Source organism: Dromaius novaehollandiae, chromosome 1 (assembly GCF_036370855.1).
Source record: "Dromaius novaehollandiae isolate bDroNov1 chromosome 1, bDroNov1.hap1, whole genome shotgun sequence".
NCBI classification, from domain to species: Eukaryota; Metazoa; Chordata; class Aves; order Casuariiformes; family Dromaiidae; genus Dromaius; species Dromaius novaehollandiae.
Genome location: NC_088098.1, coordinates 151,055,226 through 151,063,809, shown reverse-complemented (window position 1 = coordinate 151,063,809; position 8,584 = coordinate 151,055,226). Strand labels below are relative to the sequence as shown.

At 56.2% G+C, this 8,584-nt stretch overlaps 1 long non-coding RNA gene across 2 annotated transcripts; it reads left to right on the top strand.

Annotated features, from left to right (window-relative positions):
* Positions 1–556: 556 nt before the first annotated feature.
* LOC112984921 (uncharacterized) lies at positions 557–7,853 on the top strand. Of its 2 annotated transcripts, XR_010386367.1 has the most exons (4): positions 557–718; positions 5,698–5,810; positions 6,479–6,580; positions 7,553–7,853. It is a non-coding gene; the product is annotated as an uncharacterized LOC112984921 (long non-coding RNA). The 2 variants fall into 2 exon arrangements; XR_003259615.2 differs by lacking the exon at positions 6,479–6,580 and having other exon boundaries at positions 565–718.
* The last annotated feature ends 731 nt before the right edge of the window (positions 7,854–8,584 follow it).

Below are 8,584 nucleotides of genomic sequence, written 5' to 3'. Positions count from 1 at the left end.
ACCCCTGTGCATCCCCACCCCCACCCCCCTCGGGTTGCTTTTCCCTCCCGAAAAAGCCGCTCGGGCAAGCTGCGCGGTATCTCTGGGCTTTGTTGTTTGATTGTTTCGCCGATCCCCCCCCCCCCCCTTTTTTTTTGAGTCCCGCGTTTTGTCCCATTTTAGGACGGGGTGATGTGAAAACCTCAAGTTTGCGAACGGCAAATTCCCTGAGGGCGGAGGAGGGCTGCCAAAGCGCGATTCCCGTCGGTGCACGGGAAGGCTCCCACGGCACTGCTCTCCCCCTCGGCCAGCCCGGCCGGGCGAGCGGGGGACGGGGACGGGAAGGTCCTGCTCAGTGAAAGCACCGCTACTCCGAAATGCAGCTAAAAAGCTAGTGTCCGCCTTTTCATGCCTTCCCTGCCCAGCCCCGAGCAGAAATGCAGCTGGCTCTCGGCGAGCAGCTCCGGGAAGGGTGAGGGCTGCCCGGAGGGAAGCCCCGACCCGGCACGTCCCGGTGCCGGCCTTTTGGCTGTGAACTTTCTCGTCGGGTAAGTGCTCCTTTAAGAAAATGAACTGCTCCTTATGCATATTTAACGGTGTTTGTCTGCAGTGCCCAGATGACGCGGGGCTGGAGGCTCGCATGCGGGACCTGAACTGTGGTGGAGTAAATCATCCGCACTGTAACGCACCCCGCGCAGTGGCTCTCGTGGGGAGCCCCTTGCCATTGCTCTAAACACGTGTAAGTCAGAGCCGGGGGGACTAGGGGGGGCGATGCTGAATCTAATTAGGGATATGAGTAGGCTATTTTGTTCATTCCCGTTACAAAACTGATAACACCGTTTGGGGCAGGAATTTTTGTTCGAGCACTTTTTTCTTCTTTTTTTTTTCCTTTTTTTCCTCCGTTTTTTTCTTTTTTTCCCCCGCCCAGGCTGGGGGCTCCCGAGCGCATTCTGAGAGGTAGCTAAAATGTGGGTTTCGGGTCTCTCCTGCTTTTTGCCCTCCCGACAGCGCTGGGCTGGGTGTGTGAGTGTGTGTGAGGAGCGCGGAGCGGCGCCGCGGGGGTAAGTGAACCGCGTCTTGGAGCCGGGGGGGGCAGCAGGAGGCAGCGCCCGCGCTCCCGGGGCAAGCCCGCCCCGTCTGTGCGACCCTCTGCAGCGGCGCCTTGGCTGCGCGGCGGCCGGGGGGTCTCCCGGGGAGCCGAGGGCTCAGGAGAGGCGGCTGGGCGCACTTCCCCCGACGTGCCCGCGTACTTTTGTGCGTATATGAAATGACAAAGTATACGTGGAGGTCAGATGGGCAATCTTCCACTGCAGAGCAAGTGGGAAGGAGGAACTTGCAGCGCTGGGCTCTTAGCGGTTTCCTGTCTTTTAAAGTTAACTTGTTCGAGTGTGTTATTCAAAATGTGGTTCAGTAGTTATGCCTTCAAATTAAGTTGCTTCTCGGTCCTCATTGGGAAAAGCAAACATGTGTCCTCAATTGTATAGTATAAAAAAAGTCTACTAGGTACTTTATGATTCCATCTGGAGAAATTAAAAGCCCAGAGCTGTAATGTTTATTCTTACATAGTTTACAAAAAAAGGGGGAAATGTGTGAGACACATGTCTCCAAATATAACCAAAGTGCTTTCCCTTCTGGTTAAAAAGTTACATGCAAATGTTTTCGTTTTAACACTCCCTGCCACCTGTACTTCGCAGGGAAACTTTTCCTGGCGTTAGTGATGAAGCACCAACAGGACTTATTAATGAATTAATTATTATTATGGCTGCTGAATTGACTTAAAGTGCTTTGGAGGCCAAACTAATCCATGTTAATCAGTTACAATTAATTGTGTTTCAGCTGCTGTTTTAAGCACGATTTCAAAGAAAGAGAAGAGGAGGGTCTGTGTGTTTGGGGGGGGGCTGCGGGGTGCCCCTCCCGGCCCCCAGCCCCTTGCCCTGCCCGGGGTATTTAGGGCCGGGCTGCGGGAGCGGCGCCGCAGCGCCCCGCTGCCCGCGTCGGGTTGCGCAGAGGTGCGAGGGGCAACTTCGGGGACAAACTGCTGCTCCTCGAGGCGAAGGCTGCCAAGACCAGGGGCTGCCCGGCCTCGGAGCGAGGTCCCGGCGGAGATTTCCCTGAGGATTTTGCATTGTGAAGGGGGCGGCGGGCGGGGGCTTGTTGTGCTGTGTTTGCTCGGCCGCTTTGGGCTGGGGCTTTTGTTGGGTCCGCAGAGACAAGGAGGCATCAGTGGGCAGCGAGGCTAAAGTGTGCTTTACAGCCCGGCCTGAATAGCGCTGATCCCTCTCTAGAGGGCCCTGGCTGCAGCCCATGCCCAGGAGTGTTTGGGTAGAGGAAGAGGAGAGGGGAGGAGAAGAGGGAGGGAAAAAAAAGCCTGCGGAGGGAACAAACAGCAGCTGGGCCAGGCTCTGTGCATGCCAGGGTGGAGAGAGGGGGCAGCCGGCTGCAGCAGGGCCAAAGACAGGGAAAAACAGGAAGCGAGCCGAAAAATGCAGGGCGCCGAGGTCCCGCCGTTGCCGCCGGCCTCCCCGCGCGGGGCCGGGCCGGGCCCGGACCGGGGCCGGAGGGAGGCAGCGGGGCAGGGCGCAACCGCACCCGCTTTGGGAAGCGCCCCCGGGCCGGAGGGAGCCCGGGGGGCTGCAGGAGGAGCCGCTCCGCGCGGCCCGCCTGGGCCCGTCTGGGCAGCTGCGGGCAGACAGCCCCCATCCGAGGGGTGAAATGCAAGCGCAGACGGGCCGTGCCTCAGGTGGACGGGCCGGTGCTACGGCCGGGCCGTATCCGACCCCGGAGCGGGGGGAAGAGGCACCTTGGCCCGGGGGGGAGCGGGCCCGCACCCCCGGGGCAGGGCGCCCCGCCCGGTTGCGCTTCTCCGCCCAGAGGAGCGGGGTTTTCCTTAAAAACAACCCCCTCCCCTTCGCTCCCAGAGTTAGGGATGCCGAGAGGGTCGCTGGGCTGAGCCGCCGGTCTCGGTGCCGGGCCCCCGGCAGCGCCCCCGCCTCCACCTGAGGCCCCGGCCCTGCTCTGCTGCGCCCAGGCCTTCCCGAGGGCACAGGAGGTGTCACAAAGCTTGTCCTTAGCGACTTACATTTCGTAAAAGCAAAACTCTCCCCCCCACCCTTCAATATGATTTTTTTTGGCGGTCCGCAAAATGGCAATCGAGAAACTAAAGCTCCCTCCCATGCTCTTTGGAATGGAGTTGTTTTGATATTTTTTTTTTTATGCGGTTTGATTTTTTTTCTTCTGCTACTTCGGCCCTTTCTCAGAGATTCTCCCTCTTTTTTTTCCCCCCTCGTCCCATTGACTCTGCTTTTGCTTAAGACGAGCAAGTAAAAAACCAAACAGCTCTCCCCCCCCCCCGCCCCATATGTGCAAACAGGCCTTTCTTGGAGAGGAGGAGTAACACAAACAAGCAAAAAAACTTTTACCTGCAAGAGAAGATAGTGTGCAAAATTGTCTCCCTCCGCCCCGTATCGAATACAGTTGTAATTCAGTGAAAATTTAGGGAAGAGATGCATTTTTCATGTGGGGACGGAACAAATAAGGTAGCAGCGGGAGGCCGGGTAGGTGAGACACCTCTTTGCTGCTCCTCCCGGGCGGAATCGTTTTCTCCGGCTGGAGCGGGCAGTGCTGATGTTCTCGCAAAGGTGCCGAAAACAAATCGCAGGCTTTCGTCTACCCCAAAAGCCGGCTGCATTTGATGAAGCGTGCGTATTAACCAACTTTCTCCCCCTCCCTCCCTACTTTCGCTTGTTTCCTGTGGCTGAAGGACCTAGGTGGGCGAAAAAAACCCCACGCTCGCGTTTGTGGAGGCACTTTGTCGCCGGAACAGCACACACGCAGGAGATTAGCGCCGCGGATTTGCATGCAGCTGCGAGCCCGCAGCTCGGCCCCTGCCCGCTGCGCACGGAGGGGCTCGGCCCGGCCCGGCGGCCGCGGGGCACGGCGGGGAGCGGCGCTTGGGCCGCCTCGCCGGGCTCGGCCGCGGTTTTGCGAGCGATTCAGCCCGCAGCCCCGGGGGTCTGGGAGCTGCAGGTGCGCGGAGGGGGCCGCGGGCCGGACTCGCCCCCCACCCCCCCCCCCGGCAGCCGGGGGTCCCCTCGGGGCAGCGCCGGCGGCACCCGCTCGCTTCGCTCGCAAGCAGCCCCGGGAAAAGCTGCTCTGGTGCGTGTATCCGGGGCGAAAGAAGTGGCAGTGAGCGGATCCTTCGGATTTCTCCGTGCTATTTTCAGCGCTCTGAAATTTCCAGTAATTTTGAGATTCCTTTCCCCCCCTCTCTCCTCTCCCCAACATCAGTATCATTTGGCATCGTTTGATGAGGAAACTCTTAACATTTGAAGCAAGGACTTTAGGTTCAAAACACCTTCTTGGCTCCCCCCTCCCCACGCACGCACACACACACACGGGTTGCGAGGCTGGATCTGGCTGCGTCTGGGAGCGGTGCATCCGTCTCCGAAGGCCCCCGTCCACCTCGGGCTATGCCACCAGGTCGCCTTCGTCTTTTCCCGGAGAGCCAGGCAAAGGCACGGCCTTCCCGGGGCCTGGACCTGCGCACGTCTGAGCGCACCGCGCACAAAAGCCGGCCCCGAGCGGCGCCGGGAAGCAGCGGGCCGGGGCGCGGGGCAGCCCCGCTGCGCACGACGGGGTTTCGCCGCTCTCCCCGTCGTGCGGGGAGGGAAGGGTCGCCCGCAGTCCGCAAACTTTGGGGCGGGCGGGACGGTCGCTGCCATGCGTCCCTCTGTCCCCGGCCCCTCACATTGGGCTGTGGGAGAAGAGGAAGGGGAAAATGAACGCGGGGAGCTGGTATTTTAGGGGAAAGTGGAAAGACGCGGTCCCAAACCGCGCAGGCTCCAGCGGCCGGGAGTCGCCCGAGGGGCGGCTCGGGGCTCTTTTGCCAAACGAAGGGACGGCGGAGAGGCTGCCGGGGAGCCCAGGGAGGGAGGGAGGGGGGGCAGTGCCAGGTGGCCCCTCCGTCGGGAAAACCGCCCGGCAAGGGCAGAGCTGGAAGGACAATAGCGGTACCCTGCTGCACACGCGGGCACACGCGGGCACACGCACATGCACACACACACACACGCACACGCACACAACACGCACACGCACCGTGCTGCTGCTCCGCAGCGCACAGCGGCGGTGCGTGGGGATGTCCCGCCGCTCCCGGGCCAGGCCGTGCAGCACCCCGGGACGCGTGGGGGGGGGGACGGCGGCGGGGTGTGTGTGGGGGGGAGGCGAATCCCTCCTCCTGGCTCGCTGCCGGGGGGGGACCCACGGCTTGGCCCGCAGGAAGGCCGCCGGCAGGGCTCCCTCGCCAGCTGCCCCGTGGGAAGGGGCGGCGAAGGGCCCCTGCGGAGGAGCGCTGTGCTCCGGCCCCCGCCGCCCCTCAGCCTGCCCGCCCCGCGCACTCCGAGGTGCAGGCAAGGGAGGGAAGGAGGCAGCCCCGCCGCTCGCCCCCCGGGCGCGGGGCTGCCCCCCACTTTTCTCCCCGCGAGCAGGGAAATGGGAGCCATGGGGCGCAGGGCTCGAGGGCACCGGCCTTTCAGCGTGAAGGGGGGAGCAGCTCCGGGCTGGGGCGGTGAGCGCTCGGGAGGGAGCAGGTAAACAATAATAATAATAATAGTAGCAGTGCAGGGACGCGCAGGAGGGGATGAAACCATTCGCAGCCTCCGCACGGAGCGGGGGGTGTCTTCAGCTTCGTTCGGGCTGTTTTGTTGTGTTTTGTTTTTCCAGGGGATTTGGGACAATAGCTGGAGTGGGTTATCCGTTACTGTAGGCAGCACTTCCCTGTATGGGCTTCGGGATGCAGTTGGGGGCTGCGGAACAAAGCGGCATCTAATGTCAAGGTAACTGGTCCCCTTCCTTTGTTTATGCTATTGTCATGACGGGGCTCGCTCAGCCCTGGCCTCAGCCGTGCTCTATGGCAGCTATATTGACTTGACGGACTAGGCAGGACATTAAAAAAAAAAAAAAAAACAGCAGAGAACAACAGCAGCGTCAACCCCAAGCCCAGCATCCTTGTCCTTCGAGTAAATCATGCCCCTTCTGGGCTGCAGAGAAGGATACTGTGATCTCGCCTGGTGTTCGCCGAAATACAGGTACCATTCATTAGATACAACCATAACCATCGTTCCCACTTATGGAAGACACCGTAACCCTATCCTTTAGTTCAAAATCAAAAGGGAGGGAAACAGCGCTGTTTTCAAACACACTCTATTAGAGCGGGAGGGAATTCTCGCCACGTTAAAAAAAATCTAACAAAATAATTCTTTTAATTACGATAATCTAAACGTAGCAGAAACCTGAGCGTTTATTGACTCATTTTCTTCTTCTCGAGGTAGTGGTTGGTATTTAAAGTTCAACATTTCACACAGCTCCTTGTTTAGTTTAATTTCCTCGACAATCTAGGCGATTTCAGCAAACTGAGCTAAGAATTTTTGCACACATTTGAGTATGGATCTGCATAAAATAGAGAGGACAGCAGAACTGGTGAGAGGATATTTTATTTTTTCAGGAAGCGGAGAAAGTGCATGTGTGTGTGAGACAGAGAAACAAATGGAGAGCCTCGCACCTTACATTTCTTTTCTGGCTTTACTGTGGACTCTGGAACAAATAGGTATTAGATTTCTTTGAGAAACATCCCACTCGGGCAGATGGGCCCCTGTTTTGAAAGAGAGATCTAGAGGACGAAAGAAATGTATGTTACTCCAGCACAATCCTTCACCCCTTCATTTTTTCCCCTTTACGAAGATTAGTTTCAGCTCTGCTTTTCTGAACCCATTTTCTGTCGGGGAAGGGATATAATAATGATCAATGCCCAGCGGTTCTCATTCCTTTTGTACGTGGTAAATATTGGGAACGTCTCAGACTTGGACGGGAGGTGGAGAGATGAGCCAAAGCTCCACTTCACGTGTCCCCGCTCCTCAGGCTATCACTAGCATTCACACGGCGGGGGGATAAGGCAACAAGGAGAAGTCCCTCCAGTCCCACCACCACCATGCACTTGCTTTTCATAGCTCAGCTTCCTGCTTGATGAAGTGGTCTATATATGCAGGCTACCTGGGTTTATGTGACTGGCTCGGAGTGTACATTAGTACTCCAGTTGGAAATGGAGCCTGGACTTGTTGAGCAAACAGCTCCTGCTCCACTGCAGCGCACACTGAATGCTGTATAGTCAGCTCCATGGAGTGCTGGCAGGGAAGTATCACCAAGCATTTCCAAAACTAATAACAAAAAGGTTACTATATATAAAACGTTTATACATCCCACACTGCCTCAAGTTGTTTAAATTTCGGTTTTATGCACATAAATATAGCAGCCATGCGGTTCCCCATTAGCCAGTCCCCGCTTTTTAAAATCAATTCATTTCAATTTGAAAGGATGGCCCCAGACGCAAGGCACAGTCAACAGTCGTTTGGCTTTCTACACTCAACGTGGACCTCAGGAAGAAATAGCGTCTGTCTTTGTCATTTCACACACATATCTCGGTGCCTTGACATTGTCTTTACGAGCAGGCCTACTGCCACTGGGGGTAGCAAGCCACAGCTGTTTCCCCCTTCCTAATGCATTTTTACCCTTCCCATCCTAGGTTCCTTTTGACGAAGAAATAGTTCTGCAGGTGTGCCGTGCCTGGACTTTGGAGAGCATGGCACAGCCATCTGATCTGAAACCACCATCCCTGTAGGTAGAAATCCTCCTCTGTGTCCTACAAGAAAGGCAGCATGGGGAAACTTGTGCTGACCAGACATCTGGTATCAAGGAGCAGAAGTCCACTTCACGTTACTGTGAATGAAAGTTTGTTCCCAAACCAAATACTTCATGACGTTTAGCACTGGTGTCAAATTGGTTTGATCTAACCCAAGCCTAAAATAAAGATCTCTGCTCTGATATGCCCATCTTGTCAGTGAGATTGTCTTGCTAAACCTTCTCTGTTTGTGTTGAAGGTATCAAGCTGATGTAATGCTGTCTTTTTGCTGAACCAAGATGCGCAATAGGAACAATTCAGAAAAGTTGTTTAGCTTTTTTCCCTTGTAGTTAAAGAATGCAAGCTATCAAAAACAAGCCTATGTTTGAAGGTACAGTTTTCAACATGTGAGTAGGAAACATATGTACTGGCACAGCTCTGCTGCTCTGTAAGGGCTGTGTTCAGATTCTGGCTTTTAATCTCAACTCTGTTAGAGAGAGAGAGATGCAAAATGGAAGGGAATGTGATTATTTATGCTGTAGCCTTGTGATACTCATCCTATAACCGTTGAGAAGAGAAGCAAAACACTCTGCTAAAGCTTTGGGTGAGCCTGAGTTTCAGGGGGACTGCAGTCTTCACAGGTTCTCACTTCACTGCCTTTCTTCCCTTGGTATTTGTTGCATGGGATTTTTTTTGTCTGTTGCGCTACGTTTTAAAGGGAGTAGAGACTAAATCCTGCTGAGAGAGAGAGAGAGAGAGAGAGAAAGAGAGCTCCCTCCATCACAAACTCACGTTTTGAAAATGTCTCTCCCCACCCCGACCACCCCCCTTCCAGCCATCCTCCCCCTTTCAGGGGAGAAAAGAAAACCTTAAAAGAGAAAAGGAGAAGGAGGGGGCAGAGGGAGGGGGGCCAACCCCCTGGTTCCTCAATGACCT